The following is a 26,080-nucleotide window of genomic DNA, read 5'->3' as shown; positions in this document are numbered from 1 at the left end:
TATTGTACTTCTCTACCTACAGTCCATAGTACCTCTGACACGGTTCCTTGCACTAAATCTTCCAATAAATTCCTTGTACTATCTAAATCTTCTAATAAATGCTTAGCAGATTTCTTAAAGACTTAATAACACACCACTCACTGCCAAAGCAGTTATTTTCCTATTTCAAAATCATATCCGTATTTAATTTCTCATTGTGTGTGGCTAGTCTCTATGATTAATCCTCGACTGTGTGCATATGGGAACCCTTTATTATATTTCATGTTCCTCACAGCATATTGCAAGGTAAATGCTATTAATTAGCAAACATGGGCAGAAGTCTTCTCAAGGTATGAGGAATTTATTTCTATGAAAATAATTAGTTTTCAGTAGTTGAAAGGTATTGAAGTACGGTGTGATGACCTTACATGTTCTGACCTATAGCAACATTGTTATAGACACTTCAGGAAATGATTCCCTTCTAGTCATAAGTTTATCCAGTTCTAGTCACAGATTCCATTTGAGATATCAGTGTTTTCATGCATAGTGAATAGAACAGGTTCATAAATACTTTAAGTACAATATTCCATTCTTTTTCTACACCCAGTAAGCATTTTTTTTACATATATGGTTTTAATCCAGCTGAACTAACATTTAGCAGATGTCTACAGCTTTTGACTTTTTATTATTATTATTCCTGCCTTTTGATTCCCTTCATCCATTTCTTCTACCTCCCCTGCCCCAACTTTTACCAAGCACAGGTTTATGGGAAACAGCTGCAGAGTTTTGGCAGGAACATCTGCAGCACTAAATGCATATCTTATAAATACAAAAAGTCACAAACCAACAATCTAAGTGCTTTCCTCAAGAATGTAAAATAAATAAATCACAATATCTAAAAGAAGCACAAGGAAGGAAATAATGTAAAGAGTAAAAGTTAATAAAATTGGGAAGAGAAAAGTAAAAAAAAACAACAGGTCCTTTGAAAATATCAACAAAATTGACAAGTCTTTAGCAAGATTGGTAAAGAAAAAAATATATAAATTAGCCATTTCAGAAACAAGAAGGGAGGACCACCACGGATCTTCCAGACATTAAAAAGGTAGTAAGGGAATAATACAAACTACATAAATTTTACAAACTAGGTGAAATAGACCAATTCCTCAGAGAACACAAACTACCACAATTTATCCACAGGGAATTACTTTCCACAGGGAATTAAATTACTTTAATAGCCCTATACCTCTTAAGGAAACCAAATTCATAAATAAAAATTAACTCCCACCCCGCAAAAACATCTTTGTGTCCAGATTGTTTCATTGGAGATTTGTACCTAATTAAGGAAGAATTAAAACCAATTGTCTAAAGACTCTCCTAGAAAATAGAAGAGGAAGGAACAGTCTCATTTCATTTAATGAATCTCGCATTACTCTGATACTAAAGCAAGGTGAAGACAGTACAGACAAAGAAAACTACAGACAATATATCTCATAAATACAGACACAAAAATTCTTAATGTTTTATATCATGGATGAAAGCCTGGTTCAACAGTCAAAAACCAATCCAAGTAATCTGTTACATAACCAGACTAAAGAAGAAGCATTGTGTGATGATATCAACTGATGCAGGGAAAAAAATGACAAAATTCACATCAATTTATGAGAAAAATCAGAAAAATAGGAATAGAGGGGAATATGTACAACATGAGGAAGATCATCTGCAGGAACCCTACAGCCAGCACTGTGCTTGATGATGGAGTGAGAGAGGCATTTCGTATGAAAGCATACACAGATGACAAGAGCGTGAGAAGATGTTCAACACTTCTATCCACTAGGGAAATGCAAACTAAAATCACAATGAAATAGTTCCATGTACTTATTAGAATAGATATCTATATGTCTATAGATCTATATCAGTCTATCATCCATCCATCCATCTGTCGCTCCATCCATACATACATACATTTGTCTCTTGCTCTATCCATTTGTTTGTCCGTCCGTCCATCCATCCATCCATCCATCCATCCATCCATCCATCCGTATATCTTTCCCTGAAGAGAATATTGAACAATATAGCCACTCTGGGTAACAGTTTGACAGTTTCTGAAAACAGACACAAACAAAAAACATGAAACCTGCAATGATATTATGACTCATTAGTAATTTCACTCTTGGACATTTATCTGAGGTAAATGAAAACTCACATTCGTGCAAAAGCCTGGACATGGATGTTTATAGAAGTTCTGTTCGTAACACCTAAAGCTAAAAACAACACAGATGTTCGGCAACAAGTGAGTGGTTACAAAAGCTGTGATGTAGCCAGACCAAGGGATCCTACTCTGCAGGAAAAAGAGCGAGCTGTTGACAGGCACAACCCGGGTGAAACTCCAGAGAATTATGCTAAGTGAAAATACAATCTCACAAGGTTGGATACGGTAGGATTCCATTTAAACATTCTTTAAAAAGGGATGCCTGGGTAGCTCAGTCGGTTAAGTATCCAACTTCGGCTCAGATCACGATCTCACAGTTCATGGGTTCGAGCCCTGCTTTGAGCTCTGTCCTGACAGCTCAGAGCCTGGAGCTTGCTTTGCATTCTGTGTGTTCTTTCTCTGCCCCTCTCCCCTTGCACTGTGTGTCTCTCTCACTTTCTCAAAAATAAATAAACGTGAAAAAAAATCCTTGAAATGACGAAATTAGAGCACTTGAGAGAAGATTTGTATTTGCCAGTGAGGGGTGGGGGTGAGATCAGAGCAGATAAAGCCATAAAAGAGCAAGATGCAGGATCTCTGTGGGGACAGAGATGTCCCTTATCTTGAATGTATCAATGTCAATATCGTGGTTTTGTTCTTGTACTTGGGGTTTGCAAGAAGTTACCATTTGAGAAAAGTAGGTAAAGGCACGCGGGATATCCCTGTATTAGACCTTGCAACTGAATACCTAGCTGAGATTTAAGATTTATCTGTAAATGTAAGTTTATCTCAAATTGAAAACTTTTAACAGGAAAGTTGAATGATAAAATGACTGCTCTCTCTGTCCTACGTGGACACAGTCATGTTTGGATACGATGCCGGGATCACTGCAGCATGTATACATCAGAGGGAACCGTCAAAGGGCAAAGCCAAGAGGCGTGGGCTGTGGGGACGGTGGGATGAGCCACTGAACTGAGTCACCCTTGCAGCCACTCCTGTCTCTATCCTGCCTCTGGCTATGATACAGGTATTTGATTTTGTTTTTAAAAAAGAGGAAGAGGAAGAAAGAAAAAAAATATTATTGGAACATATATGAAATGGCCAAAAGTAAAAGGCTATCAATGCCAACTGTTAGTGGCATGTAAAAAGTACAGCCAGTTCTGAAAATTACTTGGTGTGTGTGTGTATACACACACACACACATATATATGTATATATATATATACACATATATGTGTATATATGTATATATATATACACATATATGTGTATATATATACATATATACATGCATATATGTATATACATATAGATGTATGTATATATACATACATATATATGTGTGTATACATATGTATACATCCATATGTATATACGTATGTATGCGTATATATACATATATACATACATATTTATGTGTGTATATATACACATATATATACATATACGTGTGTGTATATATATATATATACATACACATTTAAATGTACTACAATATGACCTAGAAATGATACTTCTGTGAATTTACCCAAGACAGATTAAAAACATATTCACACAGGCTTCCAGTTATGGGATGAATAGTCACAGGGATAAAAGGTACAGGACAGGGACTATAATCAGTGATACCTGAATAGTGGAACATGGTGACAGTAGCTATACCTATGGTGTGTCAATGAAAAATGAACAAACCTTTTAGAATCAAAACAATAAAAGGGAAGAGAGTTCTATTCCAACTCAAGTTAGGACAGTTGCCGAGGATACACAATCTTCCCAAAGGGAAGAGTCTTCTGGGGAAAGAGTGTTTGGTGCAGTGTTATATGTGTTTTTGCAGAGAGTTACAAATCATCATGACAAGGGACATTCCAGAAAGTTAGAGACATTATCTTATGTTTTTAGTACATGCAGGGCTGTATGACTTAAATCTTATGGGAACCAGGAAAGTTTCTTTTTCTGGCCTTGTGTTCAGAATGCTCCTTTTTTGGTTATTGTTTTATTATTATTAAATTATTCATTTATTTTAACAAAACGGACATGCAATGTGTGTTGGGACAGAAATGGAGCCCATGCTTTGAAGTTTTACCAAGTCATTCTGACCTTGGTAAATGTTAACGTATAGTTTGCCTAGTTGCCCAGGAGCAAAGCCCACAAACATTAAAAGTCAAAAATTTCCTTTATCAGGTGGACATGAAATAATGTATAGACTTGTCAAATCATTGTGTTACACACCCGCAACTAATGTAATATTGTGTGTCAACTATACTTCAATAATAGTACTAATACGTATACACACACACAGATTTGTGTGTACATTTTCATAGCTGCTTTGTTCATAATAATCTCAAAATTTAGGCAACCCAGATGTCCACCAATAGGTGAATAAATACACAGATGTATCTGTACAATAGAATATTATTCTGCAGTAAATAGTAAGCAAATGACCAGCACACAAAGCACTATGGATGGATCTTGACAACATTGTGCTGGGTTAAAAAAGACAATCACAGAAAGGACATTCTGTGTGATTCCATGTATATAAATTCTGGAAACTACAAATTATCTATAATGACAGAAAGTGGATAACTGGTTCCCTGCAGGAGCTCTCTGCAGACAACTTTTGGGATAATGAAAGTATTCTATATCTCAGTGTTGTCACTAAGATACACACACACAAACACACACACATATGCCAAGTAATTGTGTGTGTGTGTGTATATGAGGTATATATGTGTGTATGTATATGTGTATATGTGTGTATGTATATATGGTGTGTGTGTGCATATACATGTCAGAATTCTTCGAATTTCACACCTTAAATGAGTGTGGTATATTGTACTTTAGTGCTTTAATGCTTCCATGAAACTTACCTTAAAGACTCTTTGGAAGTCTGGAAGGGATAATTCTAGACTGGCCTCTAGAATCTGCCAGATCACATCTACTGAGCTGGCCGACCGAGGGAGTTGCAGTATCATTAGTCATTAGGGAAATACAAACTTCCCCACGTGTTGGGGCTACAGTGGTCACAGTCAGAAGGTAGTCACTGGGCTCATTTAGTCCAATAATATATTTCTGTATTTGCAAGTCAGGGAAGAGAAGGCTGCTTCATGCTTGGCAATTACTTCTCAACACCCACAAAGGTCGTGGTTGGATAGGTAGAAAACTCAGTCTCCAAGTATGAGATGCATGGGTAAAATCCAAGATACCTCGTAACATTTGAGTTTAAGATAAGCAGCGAATACTTTGTTTAGGGTAGATAATTACCAAGTTTTGCTATAAATGTACTTAACACTACAAAACATTATTTATCTGACTCAAGTATAACTGAGTTTCCCATATGTTTATTGGCTAAATTTGCTAACCCGCTCCCAGGTGAGGCTGGCACCATCTACAAGCAACAACACCCATCCTTATTTCCAAACCTCAGCTCTCAGGTAGGTGCATCCAACTGGGAAAACATTGTTTGCATACAGTCTTAGCTGCAAGGCAGGATCATGGCAAGAGAGAAGTGATGGTTTCCCAGGCTTTGCATCATAATACAGCACAATAGAAGTCTGTTGCAATGGTGCTGAGGAAAAGGAGGCAACTGCTGTGCCCCACCCCTACCCCCAAACCAAATGCTTCTCTCCCCTTAGAATAAAACCCTAAACTCCCTCAGGCCTGAAGCCTGATGAGGGAGTTTGAAGGCTGCAGAAGCCCTCAGTCACTTCCTTGACGACAACCCCACCCAACCCAGCAAGCCCATTGTCCTTGCTGCTGTCTTTGAACTTGGAAAGCTTGCTTCTCACTCAGAGTGTATATGCTTGGTATCTTCTCAGTGAGTAACATTCATTATTTTCTCATTTCCGGCACCTAAAACCACATTTGACCTGTGTAAGCTAATTAATACATTCTTGTTGATTGAGTGAATGAATCTGTTTTCCATTCATATTCCTTAGAAATTATTTCTCATTAATGCCTTAGCTATCCTCAGGGTCACTGAACCCATTAATTGTAAATTTTAATTTAAAAGTGTCTTTGGGTATTTGAGAATATATTTCCAAAAGAAGCAAAGTTTTATTTAGTTTGATTTTGTTAATTTTCACGTTTTCCAGAAGACTTTGGAGAATTAAATGTAGCAATTACCAGGGTTAAATAAGCCCAAGTCATGTCTTACTTCTTACAAATATGGTCAAAGCTTCAAGATGATGAATTTTATTTATTAAATCCTAGTAACATTTTTCTACTATGTGAAAGGCTTTGTAGAACTTCATGAGGGAGGTCAGTCGCTGACCATCTTCTCCAATTTTGATATTAAATACTTACCTGTTTATTTTAGCTTGTGTAAGACTTCCCATAAAGTAGATGTGACTGACCAAATTGGTTATAGTTTTGCTTGAAGCATTATATTTTTTTACAGTGTTTTGTCTTTTGATTGAAATATTTGTAATTTACCGTGGGTGTTGGAGGAATTGGGCTTGGAGAAATTAACTGAAGCACTCAGTTATAAGTTAAATTCCTCTTAAAATTTTAAGTCTGAAAGCCAACTAGGGACTTATTTATCTTCCTTCCTTAACTCCTTGATTTGTCATATATCCAACTCAATCTGGCCTAGTCACGTACTCAACTACCTATTTTGTATGCTAGACAGCGTATCTTCTTCAATATTCCTTTTCCTCTGGACACAAAATGCCATCCTCATTCTTCAGAAACTTGTCATTTCTCATTGTCCGCTGCTACGAGTGTTTTCATTGTCAATACTGCAAGAGGTTTGGGGGCTCTTAAAAATGTATTCTCCTTGAAAATGAAAGCACCTTTTTAAATCCTAAGATTGGAAAGAAGCTTGGTGTTAGTTCATTCCCTTGAACATAAAAGAAAGCATTTGCTAGCGAATGCAGTTCCTCGCCCCAAATCACATAGCTGGTTAGTAGCAGGCTTAGGGTTTTTGAACTACAGCCTGCTGGTCTTTCTGCCACATCAGAATGATGCTAATTTATTACATTTACAGAAATGCACTTACGTTTTATGATAGAATTATGATTTCTGTATTGCTGTGATTGATTGATTGCTCTGTGGTTGTTACTAATTTAAAGGCCTACATAGGACATTTATGAAGAGCAATTTTCTTGTTACTTCATTATTATGCATTCTGCGTCCTGGTACGGTCATCTGTGCGGAAGGTATGGACTCCCCTATACCAAATTTTGTTCAGATTTTGAGATGCACCACAGGCTCCCAAGGGCAGCCACCAAGAAGATCAAAAATGGCTTGAGAGGGCTTTCGTTGTGCTCAGGGCAGAGGCAGCGATGACCCACACCTGCATGCGGGCCAGCGCTCCCTGGCTGGAACCCACCACCAGCTCCGAAGGAAAGAGGCTCCTAGCTCCTTTCTCTTCTTGCCCAGATGGAAGGCAGAATGCTAGAGGGGTAGCGCTGGAAAGTGGCCATCAGTGACGCATCAGAAATGAACTCATGTCCTTTATTATATCTCTGATTATTTCTTTATAATTATTAAGTATCATGGTACTAGATTTTCAGCCTTTAGTATAACAATATTTAAGTAACGCATATTTTCATAATGCGATACCAAATTCAAAAGTAAATTAGTAGGCTACCAAGGATGAAACTCAGGGGTTGTTCAATGTTAGTTGTTTTTTCAAAATAACTGTTATTGGTTGTTTCATGTGACACAAATTGTTACAAATACCTTATATTTAAGGAAAGTTTAATTTTTAAATCTTTGAACCTATCCATTGTCAACTTTAGCTAATAGTTTATCTGTATTTTGAAATACTTTATTCTCAGAACGCTATAATGATGACATCAAGTAATATTAAAAATGCAATCTCCATATCAAAATGACAATTTTAAAATTTGTATATTTCCAAAAAATGATACACCTGATGACCTAATTTCTGAAATATCTGAGCCCACCTACTGACTGGAAAATTAGCCAATTAAATGAAATCTATTTGATAATTTTTTTGGAAAATCATTTTTTTCCTTCTCTTAAATGTACCACTATCACTTCCTCACTGTAGAGTTTTTAACATCAACTACTAAAAACCCAGCAAACGTAGAGAATCTCCACATTATCAGATTTCTCTTTGACCTGTAAAGGCACTTCTGTGAAACCGTGTCTTTGCCGAGTTCTACAAGGATCTTCAGGATCTGGCTCTTGCGCGTTAATTAGGATAATTCACACTGAGGACCTCTGTCCCATGACCTTGTTTCACCTGGGAGATGTGAACTAGCTAGTGTGTTGCTCAAAACAGCCCAAGGATCAGGACTTTTACTCTCGCCACCTCGTGTGGGGGGTATCAGCCACTTGGACGTGGTGGTTTTCCCAGCATTCTGCTGCTAAAGCAGCTGGGCTCTCATTCCAAGTGATTCTGGCTGCAGGGGCTGTGCTCTGGGCTAACGGCACCAGTCCGCATGGCCGACCCGCTCACTTGTGCCGCTCCTGCTGAGTCCAGCCACGGCGGCTTCTTTGTTCTTTCTTCAGTATTTCTAGCAGCTTGGTGTTGGACTCTTTGTTTCCCTATTCCTGAAACACAGAATGGCTCATTCAGACCCTTTCAGAATTTTCAAATTGCCCAGGTCCCTTGACCATCTCCCTAACAGAGCACACACCTGCATGCACATCCTCCCAGTCACTGTTCACCTTTCCAATACTGCTTATTTCAGTGGTTCCCAAGCCTCGCCTGCAGCCAAATCCTCTGAGCAGGTATGTAAGATGACACATACATGCAGAGTCAACCTCAGAGATGACAAATTAATTCATTTAGGAAGGTGACTGGACAGAGAGAATATTTTAAAAGTTACCAGTAATTCCAGTATGCAGCCAGGGATGTACCTTGCATTTATTGTATATCCTATAACATGGCATATTTGTTTAATTTTTGTTTTTTTAACATTTATTCCGTTTTTGAGAGAGAGAGTGTGTGAGTGGAGGAGGGGCAGAGAGACAGGGAGACCCAGAATCTGAAGCAGGCTCCAGGCCCTAACTCATGAACAGTGAGATCATGACCTGGCCGAAGGTGGATGCGTAACCAACTGAGCCATCCAGGTGCCCATGGTATATTTATTTGTATAGTACATCTATTTCCTCAACTGGTGTATATAGTCTAGGTGTACAAGATCACTCGCTTTTGTATTACCAGTGCCTGGATCCAAGCAGGGTGCATAAATACCTGCTGAATGAATGAATGAATATTTGTTGAATAAATAAACAAGCTTGGTGTGCAAGAAAGTCAACCAGAGCACCATTAGTGTAAGGTTACCATCAAAAATGTCAGACATGAGGATATCGCGAAGGGAGAGTCTAACTTGGGGAAACGGGTGGAATTTTTTGTGGGGCTTTAGTAGGAAGGAAGCCATCAAAATAAGCTCATTATTTGGGGGGCAGGGGAGGGATAGGCAAGGACTGTTCTCAGAAAAGGGTGTGTGTGCAGATCTGTGGCCTTCGAGTGGTGAGCTTGGATTTTATTAGGGGAGAGGAGAGATGAGAGCTCTAGAAGCTAGTCGTGGGTAAGAGAGGTTGGGGTTAGGGAAAGAGCCGAGATGACTAGGGTATGTGGAGGTCACCATCTGGAGTTCTCAGCCCTCATTGTCTCTCACAGTCCCTCTTCTTGGTCATGAGGGAAACGGAGTCTCATGTGACCTCCGTCTTCGTTTGTTCAGTTCTCTAGATCTGAACTGCTCATGTGTTTTAACAGATGACTCTTTTTGGTCTCTTGCTTCTGCACATCTTAAAAGCGAGACATTGGATGCATTTGTTCTAGACTGTCTTTGCAAGGATGTTGGTATAGCAGATAGCCAAGGAAGAGAGTACTGTCACCTTTTGGAGCAAAGAATGGCATGCTTCCTGTCCATTTATAAAAAATTGGGGTGCTCTAATCTCAGGTTTCCTCTTCTGTAATGGAACTGTTAACTGTGCAAGTATCCATCTGATTGCATCTGTCTTGATCCCTGAGGACTTGGGGCAAGGGGAAGTAACTGAAGTATGCTGATAAGCAGACTACTGCTGCTGGTTTGAGTAATGAACTGTCCTTTCTTCCTGACCTGGGAGTGTTTTCTGTGTTCTCAGCCATCATTCATGACACTGTGACAGGCTAATTTGGAAGCTTGCAGGTAGGGTGAAGTCTCATTCCCTTCAACATTCTTGAGAGTCTTGGTTGTAGTCTTGGACTCTTTAGTGATGGCTACCATCGCAGCTTCCCATGGAGTCCGACTTTGTAATTGAATTTAAATCGTTTATCAAGTGAGTGGCTGCACAGACACATTTACAGTTCTGTAGGGAACACAGAGGTGAGAGGAGACCCAAGTAAGGCAAGAGGGAGTCCCAAAGAAGTGTAGGGCACTCATGAGGTTTCCCTCTTTTGAGAGAGGAAGAAAATAGTTTAAGGCATTGCATTGAAAGATAGATGTATGTGTGAGTGAAAAGAGAAGTAATTTCATAGGAGGCCATGTTAGAAGCATAGAAATTGTAGATGTGTTCAGTCAAAAGTAAAGTCTAACCCACATGAGGGACTTGATTTTAAAAAGAGAGCCTGAGGATTAAATACACAGAGATCTCACCTGGCTTCGTGGTTTCCACGACATTTACCACTGCTGGCAAACATATAGGGTAGGCTTATTGTAGGATCGAGTGAGAGACAGAGACCCATAAGCACTGGGTCTGTGATGTCCTCTGTGCTGTTGAGTTAGAATCCCTAAAGCTTATCCCAATCTTTAATACACAAACAGAAAGAATGGTGGATTGTATTTAGGGAGTCCAAGTATATGGAGTTGGGTAAGTGTTGAAAGGGACAGCTTGAACTTCAGAAGACAACTTGAGTGCATCTGTGAAGGTATACACATGACAGCTTTAGTCAGATCATAAAAAGTGTCACCCAGTTTGAAGAAATTAGGAATTCAGTGTCCTGTGAGACCGAGAAATCCACTAAGTTGTTCTGTGGTCATTGGCTGGGGAGAGTCATGAATAATAGTCTCCAACCTTTGAGGAAAGAGAAGCTTTTCATTTTATGTGATATCATGGAATGTAGATGGGCCTGATAAAATTTAAAATTCATCTTTCGAGATTCAGCATCCTTGCGTGTTAATGCTGTTAGCAAATAGAGGGAATCAAGCCTGCAAGTTACTCAGTCTGGAGAATATGATGGAAAATGTTTGTAGTAGAAACCCTAACAGTATGGCTTTGGATAAACCCTGACAGTGTGGCTTTACTTTTTGTAACACAAGTACCTGATATCAGCTTTGATTGCTGAGGCATCCACTTCAAAGAGGCATCTGATTCATAGACAGCTGTACAAATAAACACAAGGACAGCCACAGGACTAGATAAAGAGCCAGGCTGCACCTGCCTCAGGTCTCTCAGCCTTCTGCTTTGTTCTAGAGATCTTGGTTGATTTCAACAACTGACCATTTGGGCTGCTTGTTTTTTCTCTTTGTGAATTTTAAATTCCCACTCGTACGTTTGAAATAAAAGCAGAAGCAGAACCCCAGCTCCATGCCCCCCTCCACATCTGGCTGTGCAGTCCCAAGTATATGTAATTTCCAGGGCTTGTAAGTAATAAACATTTCACCCCAAATTTTCCTAGTGGTTGTTGCTGAGGACGCCTTACAGTCGTAGTAAGAAGTACAAGGGCTGATCTAGTAACAACATTGGTTATGGGCAGATTGAGACCAGCAGAAAACAATCACCCACATACTGTGTAAGACTGGAGTCCTAAATGAATTGAATGTTTCCAAGGTTATGTTACATAATTTGAAGATGTAAGAGGGTATTTCTGTAAAACCTTGGGGCATAAATGTCCAGTTGATTTTCTCAGCTAAGTACAAGTAGATCCTGTAGTATGGAGAACATCTAGACCTGCCACTGTAAGTAAGCACCTGTGGGGATGAAGAAAGGATATGATTAGGTGGAGGGATTGCAGGGAAACGAGGACAGTCAGTCTTCTCAATGGGCCTTAAATCTCGCACAAAATGGTAGCCGTGACAGTTTGTCTTTTTGATGGGTAGAACAAGGATATTTTAGTCAACAGGAGATGATGAATCCGTTTTGAAAATATGTGGATATGGTGGCCACAGTCCTGTAAGAGACTCATTTTTCTTTGGTTTTGAGATAATTATGGTAAGGGCAGATCCTGCTGAATTGGTTCAGCTTCTAGGATGTGTTCAAACTCTTAAATATATTTGGCACACGGTCAATAGGGAGGAAATTCAAGATCTAAAATGTTGAGAAGGGGAAGCATCAGGTAGTGGTTAATTAATCTGTGCCATCATTGAATTATAGACCAGTGAGTCCCTTCTGGGAGTTCCAGAAACTCCACATTTAATGGTGTTATCCCATTAACAAGGTGGATCTTGTCTCAGTTAATTTCCCAGAATGGAATAGCCATGATGGAAAACAACCATGATGGAAAAGCATGTGAAGAGTGAGAGTGTTGACTAGTGCCAAGAAAACAGAAAGCAGCTAAGACAGAGGCATCAAACAGACTTTGAAATGCCTACCATTTAATTTTTTTTGGTTTCTTCTATGCCCAAAGGAGGAAGGCATGGTAGAAAGATGTTAAGCTTTATGGTAGAGAATGTGGCCCCAGTACCCACTAGAAATGGAAACTTTGTTTTTGCAATTGCATGAATATGTCTCCCTTTTATATTTAGGGCAATTGTGGGGAAACTATAGTGGATAGGTTTATTTGGAGGAATGCTATGTTATATAAATTTTGTCTTTTGTGTTTTAGATTTTACCTTTTCTAACCAAAATAGGATAGGTATTTTTCTAATGTTCCTTTTATTTCCAATATCAGCAAGTATCTGTGTTTAAACATATTGTTATTGTTTGTCTTGAACTTAACTATTTGTTTAATCTGAAGAGCTATTTATTTCATCAGTAATTTTTCTTATTTCTGAGTCAAAGTATCTTCCATTTCCTCAGCAAGGTCTTATAATTCAGAGTCATCAGTTGGCTATTTTATATTTTACTTTCTAACTAAATCTGTCACTCCACATTTAGGGCCACTAATAAAGAAGGAAGATAGGACAGGTGTGGTATGTTTTTCTGTATCAAGAACTGAATAATTTTGGAAAGTGTTAAGCAGTGACCGAAATTTTGGATGGAGTCATTCCTTTTCCTGTTTACAGGATTGGATTCTTCACCAATCAGTGTTCAAGAGGGTCTTCCAGATAGCTTCTAAGGAATCCTGTCCTACTTTGACACTCTTTCATCGTGCACCTCTCACCTTGGCCAACGTTTATAGCTAACAAGATCATCAGCTGTTTATCACCTCTACCTACCTTACAGACTTTAGGAGGGGATGTTGTCAAGTAAGAAGGATGTACTTAGAAAGGGGTAGAAGGAGGAAAAAGAGGAAGATCTTGTGACGGTACAAGAGGAGAAATGGCAGACTAGTAGAAAAGAGGGGGTCAAGGTATAGGGAGATCGCAATGGAAGTCACTCCAGAGTTGTGTCAGGAAAGGAAAGAGATTTTTGGCTCTTCTACACTGAGGTAAAGATGACTATGTTTAGAATATAGGGGCTTCACTAGAACCTGTCTTCCTTTGCCCAAAAGTCTGGGTCAATGGAGAAATACTCCACCTTCATAAAGACAGAGCCTCCAAGCATATTGTATGAACTGAGACTTGGCTCCCTCTGCTGGGTAAAGAATACCTTCTAGCCAAGGTACCAGTCTAAGTTAAGAAGAACAGGAAATGCATGGTGGGATATGGAAATTGCCTATCAATGTAACGTTTTAACAAGCTGCAGAAGCACAGGTTGTAACTTCATTAACTATGGTGATGCTCATCTTCCATTCCCTCCATGTCATTCTATTAAAAAAAAAAAAAGATGAGGTTTTAATTTTCAAGGGTGGAATGAGATATGATCAAGCTGGAGATTTTGTCTTCTCTGTGGGGGACATAGATTTTTTTATCCCAAAGAAAAGAAAGGTGGCCAACACTGGCCAGCTTCTGTCTGAGCCTCCAGGTAGACTTCATGACCTTTTCAACCCTGCTCAGGAGGTTTATCTGTATACCCTCTGTCTTCCCCTTGTATTAGAAATTGGAAAGAAGACTTTGCAGGTGAACAGAGGAAGGGAGTAGATGTGGCTGGGTATTTTGAATTGAGTACCTCCATGGGGAAGGCTGGCACACGTCCCTCAAGCTAATGTCCTAACTTTCTATGTTCTGTGTGTTCTGGGATTCCAGTAACAATTACTTTTCATAACTTAGGTGTGGTGATGATGTATTACATTAGTTCTTGTGGGTTCCTCTACCTTGCCTAACATATATACTTTTATTTTTTTAATGTTTTATTTATTTTTGAGACAGAGACAGAGCATGAACGGGGGAGGGTCAGAGAGAGAGGGAGACACAGAATCTGAAGCAGGCTCCAGGCTCTGAGTTGTCAGCACAGAGCCCGACGCGGGGCTCGAACTCTCGGACCGTGAGATCATGACCTGAGCCAAAGTCGGACGCTTAACCGACGGAGCCACCCAGGAGCCTCAATATACTTTTAAATCACCTCATTAAAATATTTTTTAAAGTATACGTATCTGATTTTGGCATCTGTTTCCTACTAAGAAATTGGCTGGTACTCTGAATAGCTGGTCTACCTGTGCCTAAAGTTAGTGCAGGCAGTCACTTCTAGAGGCTGAGATCATTGGAGCCAATGATTACCTTTCTTAGTTAAGGCATTCTTGTTTGTCTTCTCTGTTGGGGACACAGATTTTTTCATCCATTTGGTGTCACATGCAAACCGGGAGTCCTAATCAAAATAAATTTTCATGAGGAAATCAGAATTATTTCTGGAATTCAGTTTCTGTTGTGCTATATTACCTTTGGCCATTCAGTCTCTGTAAACCTGTTTTGTCATCGGCAAATTGATGTAGTTGAAGTCTGTCCTATCTAAGGGTATGTCAAGTTTTATCAGTGATTTGCCACATTAGTCATTTTAGAACAGATCAAATGTACTGAAACTTCTTTTAATTATTTCACCTGTTATTTCAAATGGTCTTTGAGGTCCAGCCACTTAATCCTTGTATTTAATACATTTTCACCCTCAACGTTAGGGGGAGCTTCTGATCGAGGAGAAGGGGATGTCCTGTTGAAAATAGCTTATGTCTGTTGACAGTTCAGGCAGTACGGGGAAAGCATCACAGATGAAAGAGAATAGAAGTGTCAAAAGTGCCTATTTGGTCACAGTGTTAGTAATGGTGAAAATTTAGTCCTATTGCATTAAATAAAAACAGCTTTGATGCAGAAATTGTATTTTTTTACATAATTCAAAATCGTGAATCGCTTTACTTTGTAGATCTTTATAGATCATTAAAACTCTATTGTCACATAGCCTGTGAATTGTGACATGTCCACCATAGCTTAGTTGGGCTCCAGAACATCACATAATCTGTGTCCGGCAGAGATGCTGTAATCCCATACCTTGTTCTTTTGGGGAAAATACAGAATATGAAGTAGCCGTTTCAAAGTATTTTACATTTTTCATAAAATGTCTATTTTGATATTTATCTATCATTTTCAAATTTGGAATTGTCTTCAGAAATGGTAGCTAGAAACAGTCCCCAGTTAGGATTCATCTCCACATCACCAGGGATTAAAGAAGAGCCCACCATGACTCCATTATTTGGGTGGTTCACCTGTCACGTCTGTCTCTTCCCTTAGACATTGTTATGGTGCATGTTGTGTGGTCCCCACCCATGGTTCTGACTCTGTGCCTCTTTCCTCTTGCCCCAGAACTGTTGACGCCAAAAAGAGAAACCCACATTTGGGATGCCTTACCAAGCACATACCTAGAGTTTCAGGAGCGTTAACGATCTGTTGAATGAGATGTTGACCAGTGGAGATCAGGAGCTAACTGTTCCTCCCATAATTCCCCCAGCAAGAAGGTTCAGCAGTGTTTCATGTGGCTCTGTGTGTGTTTCTGTGGGATGGAGCCAACCATCATTCCTGTTGATGCCCAGCCTAGTCATGTCTCTTCGATGCCCCCCGCCCCCGCCTTCTTCCCCCCTGAAGTAAAATATGAGCCATTCAGCTGTCACCTCAGGGTCTAGGGCACGGAGATTTTTAAAGTTGTCCATAGATAGTGCTTTTTCTTTTCAATAGGTTATAATGATATAAAATGTGGTCAAGCACATATATTTACAACAAATGTTCAGTTAACAGGGAAACATCTTTCATAAGAACAATTTTGATCCTTTATTTTTTTTCACTGTGTGGTATCTTTTATATTATAGATATGAGATTGTGAAATTCAAATCCAGAAGAGAGGTTTCTAAAAGGAAAAATGAAAACTGAAATGTTAAAAGGAATGAATATATGCTAGTTTCTAATATTATTTTAAAGGGGTTTCATAATTTAAACTCTTTATTTTGAAAAATATTATAAATACAATACATGTTTATAGATAACTCCAATAATATGAGACATAAAGCAGGGAAATTATTTCTAATTCGACAATCAAGGTGTTTTTATTTTTTATATTTTTAAATTGAGTGTTTTACAAAAATAGAACCATATACATTTGTGCAGATAGATATCCTGCCTTTTTCCACACCCCCACGCCATGAGCATTTTCTCATTTTGTAGAATATTCTAGAAAAGTGTAATTTTTTAATGGTGACAGATCATTTGTTTGCATGATTTCATCAACATTTGTTTCATTATTTTACTCTTGATGAGCATTTATTTATCTTTATGTGCCTTTCTGGATATTTTCTTATAATTTTCTGCAAGTTGATAATTTTATGCCAATGTCTGAGCATCTGTACTTGTGTATGTTTGTGTATTTTTCACCTATTCTCTTCCAGAAACCATTTTTTATGTGCATGCCTTAAGGTTTATTCCACTACCAACACCCTTATGGTTATCATTCCCCAAACTCCTGTGATTCCTTCCACTTATTCATGGATAAGTTTAGCACAGCACTATCCCGTTATTTTCACCACTTTTTCCTATCATTGACTTTTTTTATTTCAACATTCCTGTGGCTAATACATCCATAAACTGATTCCATTAATTCAAAAGGAATTTATCCCCATCCCTAATTTACTTGCTCAGTCCTATATCATGTCCTTCAACAATCTGTGGTTATTTTAATATTGAACCCCAGCATGTTTGAGACCTTAAGATAATTTATGCAATTGTGTCTTTACCCTCAATAATCCCCGTTGTTCCTTCACATCTCTCCTTATGCGATTTAAGATTTCTATCCCTTAGATCAAACCTCTGCTTTGGAAACATCTGAACTTACACTCACGAACAATCCCTTGCCTCATCACACCCAAATATTCATGTTTTGCATCTGAGAACATTTGGAGAGAAAACCCACCACCACACCAGCCAGTATCACTCAAATTTAAAGACACACACACACACACATTCAGTAAGGTCCAGCAGTTTCATACGTCTTCACAGTATCTTTACTGGCCTCATAAGTGACAATTAAAGTCTTATTCTTTCCTCTGCTGTTTCTTAGCCCCCCCCCCCCACTCCTCTCGTGATGGTCTTACTTTATACTACATTGAGGTTTCCAGACTCCCTCCTTTGCAGTCATTAGAAGGAAAGACCAAGGAATATCTACACTTACATACAAATCAATTACTTGTCCCTTGTATTTTCAAGGGCCACTGGTGTGTTGTCTAGAAACGAATCTCCCATTTCTTTTTAACACACATCCTCCCACATCCTCCTGCATCGTGAGGCTCTTTTCCTTGTCTGATGAACCATTCCCATCTGCATTCACGTAAGGTCTGGTCATTCTAAGGAGAAAACGTGCACTGACTTCACAAATCCTGTTCCCCTTCATGTTTTCATTTCTTCATGTGACATGTCCTTCTCTGACTCGACTTGGCCTTCTAGATAGAGCCATCTCTCTGCTGGGTTGTTTCTGTCAAAGTTTCCAATGATGTCTGTGTTGCCAGATGTAGCAATCACTTCTCTCTTCGTATTTGACTCAATCTTATGTTTGACACATGCATTTCCTCTCTGTGTCAAAACAGACTCTTCTTCTGATATCTGTGTTGCTGCACCCTTTGAATTTTCTCGTTTGTCTCATTCTACTCTTTCTGACTCATCATCCTCAGCTCTCCTTCTGTGTCCATTCTCCCAAAGTTGGAATGGTCCAGGTCTCAGTGGTGGGCCCCCTGCTTAACTTCCATCATCTTTTTAGATCACCTTATCTAGCCCCAAGTTACTAAATTTATATCTAGCCTTCACATTGCCTTGAATTCCAGATTCCTGTATCCAACTATCGATATCCAACTATCTGTTTGCTGACTGCACATAGTCATGTGAGAGGTGCATTTGTTCCTGAAACAAAGCAAAATATTCATTCTCTCTTTCCCGTCCTCTGCTGTCCTCTTTCTCTTCCTCTTCCTCAAATCAGAACATGACATTGTCAATCCTCCCCTTGAGAAGGAATATTCTAAGGAGGTGATTATCAATCTTGTCTTTCATTGAAATTGCTTTAAAAAACTTTTAAGACTCCTGGCTGCCGAGTCCCATATCCACAGCACTGGTCCACGTCCATCGAACCTGGCCACTGGGATTTTAGGATGCCCCCTCCAGGGTGATTTTAATTTACAGTTGAGATTGGGAATTGCTGTAAGGGAAGTTGAACCCCTGTCCCGCTTTAGAGCATGGATTCTTGAGGCACCAGGGGGCTGAGCCCCTAAGCCCCAGGGACTAGCATTCTCTCCTTCCATTTGCCTCATAGAATGTAAGGTAGGACGAGGAGGCTGGGGGCAGAGGCAGATCATCTTTCTAAAGAACCCAGAACTTTCGTTTAACCTTTTTCTACTTAGCATTCCATCTCAGATTGAGTCCTGTAGCTAATCTCTGTCCAGTGTCTCTGCGCTCTGGTCTCGCTTAAAACAGCGTTTGTCTGACCCTACGCCCCAGCTTCTAATCTCACAAAATGGAAGCGAGGGGATTGATCCCTTCCTTTCTTGGTTGCAATCTTCCTAGGTTCTTCTGTCAACTTCTGTTTTGGGGGAAAACCACTAAAACATAGAATTTCTTGTTACAGTCTTAGGAAAATGGCCCTACATTTGCATAACTGAAAACTGCTCGAGGTTTGTTTTTCTTTTTTTTTTTTCATCGTTAGGAAGCACTGGAGAAAACTGCAGGGTGATTTTCTGTTCCTGCTTAGGCCTGAATTCAGCTGAACACTTTTCCTAACAGATGAGACCCAATAAAAATTGACCTCTCCAGAGCAGCCCGTTTATGACACCTGCTATGGTATTTTATGACTTCCTCATCCGTTGATACCTGCTCTGTTTCAGTTTGGTTTTCTCCATTTGCTCGGTTCTATTTCCTAACAGACCTTTGCAAATTGGCTCCTTGATCCCCCTAGAATCCCTTTCTGGTGTCAGGTACCGATGTTTGTTCCACACTGATTCTTGACTCTGAATAGTGGGAAAGACTTTTTGTTTCCCTCAGGACATCGAGGTTCAGGTGAGGACACTGCCTGAATGCAGCTGAACCGCTCACACCTCCTAGGAAATGAGAGCACACGAGGCTTATTTTTGAGCCTGGGAAATGGCTCCTCTAGGCCACAGTAATTGGTCTATGACTGCAAGGACCCTTGTTTTCATTTAGCCTTTAGGGCATAACATTCGGCGTTTCTGTTGACAAATAGAGGCTAATAGCTCTTTGCCTGTTGAAAAATAAGGCTATTGTTGAAGCTTTGTAGGACTGGCTGCAGGTTCTGTTGAATACAGTAGAAGGCTGGATTCCTGGCAGTGTAACCGCAGTGACAGTAATGCTAAATCGAATAAAGGGGGACCTGCCTTTCCCTCCTCCATGTTGTAGTGTGCCAGCCGGGCGGAGCATGTGCTCGACATGATATTCTAACAGCAGAATTAATGCAGCATGCATTTGACCTTCATCACTTCTCTTTGTCCACTGCCAGTTCTTTCTCCATCATCCCCTTGACCTTTGCCTTGTCCTGACGCATTCATCTCCGTCTTCTCTGCACTTTGGGCACAGAACCTTTGGAACGCACGGAGAGATCAGCAGACACGTAAGAGCACATTTAGGGATTAGAAGATAAAGGAAGGTTGGTTTCCATATTGGATTGGACCATATGAAGTCCCTGCTGTTTGAATACTCTGACATTCAAAAATGACATTTAAATATCGTGGAGGTGAATAAACAAACAAATAACATACCCTACTTATTGTGAAGAATTTTATTAGACTTTAGCTACTGAATCTAGGCAAGCTAAAGGTTATGTTTTTGTAAAACAGTAACGTTAATAATAATACATAAGCCATTATGTAGTTATGCACACGTCTCACTCCCCCAGTTGTTTGGACTCACAATCTCTGAGCCGCTTCCCACCCGTCACATCTGTTGTGCAGACCCTTCAGTTAAAGTCTCTGCTCCTGACCAAAGAAGCTTTGAAGATTGCACAGTCCTCTAGTTATGTTTCCACGGGCAGAGGTTAGGGTGCTGTTTCTGGTTCTGGATGCTTTCCGAGTCGGAGGGATGCTGTGCCCTGCAAGACTCAGGGAGCCTCCCATGTGTTTGGTGTGTGCACTGGGTGTGAGGGTTGTGACTGTGCACTTGAAGTGAGGGGAGCTGGGGCTGCTGCAGTGAGGACATTCAGTCTACTAGCTGACCCCCTCTGATGTTCCCACGGCTCTTACAAAGTGGGATAAAACTCAAAAGACATACTGGGGTTTCTTTGCCAACTGGCAAAGGGCAGACGGAAGTTGAAGTCGCCCTGCGAGCAGATAAGGCTGCGTGTTCGTGTCCCCAGAAACCGTGGGTCCTGGGGAGGACTTGGCACGGACTGCAGAACGGGGTTTCCCAGGGCAGGGGGCAGGACGCTCCCAGCTGATGCCCGGGTCACACGCCCGTTAGGTAGCCTCGGACACAGTGCCAGTGTCACACTAAGGAGGGATTTTCAACGACTCCACTTGCGATACACGGTCTACCTAATAGCTACACACAAAAATATGCCTCCATTTTCACGCTTGTTGTTGCAAGTCTGAACGCTTGCAATTATTGTGTTTTATGTCAAAAGTACACAATTAATAAAGTCATAGGAGGCTTCTATTCTAGAAAGCTGTGTAGATGCTTTTGGTGCGGAAGGTCTTCTAAGAGGATCTCTTGCTTTAAGATCTTTTTGCTGAGAGTGTCTTTTACTGTAGGGGAAATAATGATTTGTAGACAGACATTTTCAAGTTAATTTAAAAAATATCAAGAAGTTTTGGAATCTATTTCAAAATAAACCTGTGTTTTATTCACTTACCGTTAATAATAAGAGAAAAGCAATAAATAGTTGAAAATTCCTCACTTATAAAAATTCACATATGAGGATTTACATAAAATTAAGCTTATTTTCCAAAGCTCCAAAATCGAGCCTGTTATGATAGAACTTAATGTTAGCTCTTTTTTTTTTTATCTTGGGCAATATTCTGTTTAATATAAATTTATGTTTATGTTATTTATTTATTTTAAAGTTTATTTTCTTATTTTTGTGTGAGAGAGAGATAGAATGAACAGAGCAGGGCCAGAGACGGAGCAGGCTCCACATGGTCAGCACAGATCCTGATGCAAGGCTTGAACTAATGAACTGTAAGATCATGACCTGAACTGAAATCAAGAGTCAGATGCTTAACTCACTGAGCCACCCAGGTGCCCCTGATTAATACTTTTAAATCTAATCTTTTTAATTTGTGCAATTCTGAATTAAAAAATGATTTTTAATTGTTTATTTGTGAAAGAGAGAGAGAGAGAGAGACAGAGACAGAGCATGTGAGGGGGATGGCCAGAGAGAGAGGGAGACACAGAATCCGAAGCAGGCTCCAGGCTCTGAGCTGTCAGCACAGAGCCTGATGCAGGGCTCGAACCCACAAACCACGAGATCATGATCTGAGCCGAAGTTGGACGTTAAACCGACTGAGCCCCCAGGTGCCCCCCCCCCCCCCCGCCAGGTGTGGATTTGAGGGAGGTGACTGAGAAGTTGCTTCAGCATTACTTCCTCTCCTGTCCGGTTGGCCTGGCTGAGACCGAGGCCCCCTCTAGTCCAAGGGGCTGGCAACACAGAGGCTGGCTGCGTGGGTGTAGCTCTGCTGAAACTACAGATGCTGGCTACGCCACCACCGGGGTGGGGGTGCCACAGCGGGCACTGGTGGCCTCTGTCACTGTCACTCTCCTTTCTTATAGAGCATACCAGCCTGGGGTTTGGAGGCTTGGAGGTTGTCTCATCCCATGTCTTCTGGTGAGTTTACACCACAGAGGAGAATAGAACACACATATGGCGTGGAGGTCCTTAATGCCACACATAAGCGGAGCCTGAGGGCACCGGATGACAGCATGTAATATACAGTGTCTGGACTGCAACCTAGGAGCAGAACGGTGGGGGGGGGGGGGGGTTATGGAACAGGAAACGCGAGCACATACGGACTTGATTTAATAAAGGTATATAACGAATGTACAATACTAATGTGAGATGTCGCTAACAAGATGAACACAGTGTGGCAATACAGTCAATTTCTGTACTGTCTTGGCATTGTTCTAAAAATCTAAAATTGCTTTAAAAAAGTTAATAAAAATAAATGTGAATTGCCGAGCATTAAGTGACTATTTGCTTACCTTATTACATGCAGGACGTAAGCGTGCTGTGAAACACAGGTAACGGTGCAATAGCTAGCTGAGAAAGAACTGGTTTCAGATAATATTCCTGGACTCCAGGTTGAGTTAAGTATAAAATAGCAAAGGATAAAATGAAATGAAGATTAAGGGCACCTGAAGAGTTCAGTCAGTTAAGCATCCAACTCTTGATTTTTGGCTCAGCTCATGATCTCATGGTTCATGTAAAGCATGGAGCCTGCTTGGGATTCTCTCTCTCCCTGTCTCTCTGCCCCTCCCTGCTCCCACATGTGTGCTCACTTTCTAAATAAATAAATATATAAATACTTAAATACATAAATTTGAAAAAAATGAAACGAATGGTTCATAGAATGATGAAATGCCAATTACTCATTAGCTTCAGTTTCCCCTTCGAATAAGCTGGCTTGTGCTAAATTGAGAAGAATAATTTATTTTGCTCACTTGTGTTTTTAAAACAAACCCATCTTTATTTAAAAGTTATATGGTTAAAATATACTTTCTCCACTAGACTAAATGTAAAATATATAATTCTTATTTTTGTTCTAGCTTTAATAAGCTATTAACCCACCCATGCTACTTTCCTGAGTCTTCAGACATATATTTGAAGAAAAAACTGCAAATGAAGAAAAACATTGCCAGGGAAGAAAAAAAAATGTCAATGTGCACGACTTTTTTTTTTAATTTCAGTAGAAACAAGAAAATTTAAAATGTTGCTTCTTAGAAACAACAGTTTTGTTTTGTTTTTAATTTTTTTTAAGTTTCACTTATCCTGAGAGAGACAGAGAGTACACATGTGAGCTGGGTGAGGACAGAGAGGGAGAGAGAGAGAATCCCAACCATACTCTGAATTATCAGTGCAGAACTTAACGCAGGGCTTGATCTCATGCCCTGTGAGTCAAGATCAAGAGTCAGATGCTTAAGTGACTGAGCCACCCAGGTGCCCCAGAAAGCAGTTTATTTCATGAAACCATTTTAGTAATGAAAAGACTATGTTTGACATTAATTTTATTATCGCATTACCACATTTTATTATCACATTAAAAAAAAGTGAACCCATTTAAATTTACAATCTAATCGCCGTAAGGAAAGGAAACCGTGTTTTGTGAGATCGGGATGGTATGGAGTGGGTTGCATTAATTAAATAAGCAGCACCTGCAACAGCATGCTCACAATTCGAGCAGAATTTCTAACGGTAGTTTGTGAATTCTGTACATGCAGTTCATTTTGTTTTCTAAATCATTCTCGTATGCTAATACGAGCATGCATGTTCTTCAAGTGAATGAGGTCAAATCCTTACTAAACTCTTTAGGTAAGGCTTATATTTTGGTTAGGCTATTTTTGCTTTGAAGGGACAGAAACTCTATTAAAGTTCTCTTATTCAATGGAGGGTCTATTGATAAATACAAATATTCTAAACCTTACAGAAGAGTAATTACCCTGAGCACACAAAATGCGGAAAAATAGAATCATGCAATTGTCATAGAATCAGAACAGGTCGCAAGCAAGCCCGAGCCTAAGAACCCAGTTACGTGGGCCTTACATGGAGCAAATACGCGATGATGCCACCAGCCTTCATTCCAGTGCACGCACTGATGCAGCTGAGCTTTTCTCTGTTGGTTCTTAATAATAATAGCCGTCATCTACTGAATGTTCACAGTGTGCCAGACACTGTTCCAGAATACACTGTCTCCTTAGAGCCTCCCACACCCTTATGAAGTAGGTCCCAATACTATTACCGTGGTTGCATTCCATTAGAAAGTGTAATTCACAATTACGGAAGGAGGTGGAGCCAGGACAGAAGAAACAAAGTCCTTATCCTCTAGATCCTACTGGTTTCTTAAGGAATGAAGTAGCTTTTGGAAATATCTTGGAATGTGATGCGCAGTCAGTCACCAAAATTTGTAGTTAAAATATTTAATAGCAGAAAGTTGATGCTATAAAATTGATGCATGAAAAAGTAGTGATCACTATTATACAATGAATATATTGAGTAAAATACGTATGCATATATGCATACCTTAAATACATGACAGAACAGCTACAAATGTTCACAGTGCTTATTTTTAATTTTTTTGAGATTATTTATTTTGAGAAAGAGAATGAGCATGTGTGCATGAGCAGGGGAAAACAGAGAGAAAGGGACAGAGAATCCCAAGCAGGCTCCATGCTGTCAGCAAAGAGCCAGATGTGGGGCTCAAACTCAGGAACCGTGAGATCATGACCTGAGCTGAAATCAAGAGTCAGATGCTTAACCACCTGAGCCCCCCAGGCACCCCATACGGTGCTTATCTCTTGACAACTGACATGAAAGTGCTTATTTTTTACCTGCTTGTTTGATTTTGGTGAAATTTCCATTCATTACATTATATATATAAACTTGTAAAATAGGAAAAGAAAGTATAATAAATATCAAAAATATGTAAAACACAAATTGTTGCTATTTTTTTTTTACTTTTATATTTGGAAATAATTATTTCCCTTGAATGTGTTTATTACTGAATGAATTGAGTTGGGAGTAACTTTAAGAATTCTACACATTTGAATAGTAAATTTAATCTGGAGAGCTGAAGACAAGGGAAGGCATGTATTTACTAGACTGTGAGAAGTGTTTTAAGATTTTGTTGATCAGCCTCATAGCTTCTCACTGTTTGGGGTAGAGAGACATTGTTTTTGTAGTAGAATGGGGTGGCTGATAAACTCTCTACTCATTCCAGTAAGATACTTTTGTAAATACTGATTTTCCTTCTTTCTGTTACTTCCTATGACTTAAAGCCTATCTCCAGATATTCAAGCAATGGATTTGAAAAAATGATGTGAAGCATTTACAGTCACAATCCCTTGTGAAGCTTTGGACATATTATTTTAGAATTGCATAGGAATCAGATCACAGTAAGAGGAGTGTTTTATTGGGTGAAATTGGACCCTGTGAAGAAATTAGGAAGTTAATCTATTAATAAGCAAATGTGTAAACACTTAAGAAATTTGCAAAATAAATATTCCAAAGACAGAACTATTTGGGCAAGTTACAGATTCTCTGACAAACTCTATGAAGTAGCCCATAAACACAGGTATTCCATGAATAACACCCTTTTTTTTTTTTTTAATTTAACTTAAATCTGAATGGTGCTCACTATGATCTTGAGTTCATGGAAAATTCGATCTCATTCACTCCACATGGTGGTGAGTGATGGTTCTGGAGTATTAGCACCAAAACATCAGAGGTCTCTGTTTGTTGGTTGTTGATTAATCCACCGGCCATCATAGTCTGTCCACTCCAAGGATTCTGCTGCCTCCATCTGCT

This window comes from Acinonyx jubatus, chromosome D2 (assembly GCF_027475565.1).
Source record: "Acinonyx jubatus isolate Ajub_Pintada_27869175 chromosome D2, VMU_Ajub_asm_v1.0, whole genome shotgun sequence".
NCBI classification, from domain to species: Eukaryota; Metazoa; Chordata; class Mammalia; order Carnivora; family Felidae; genus Acinonyx; species Acinonyx jubatus.
This window is presented reverse-complemented; position numbering follows the sequence as displayed.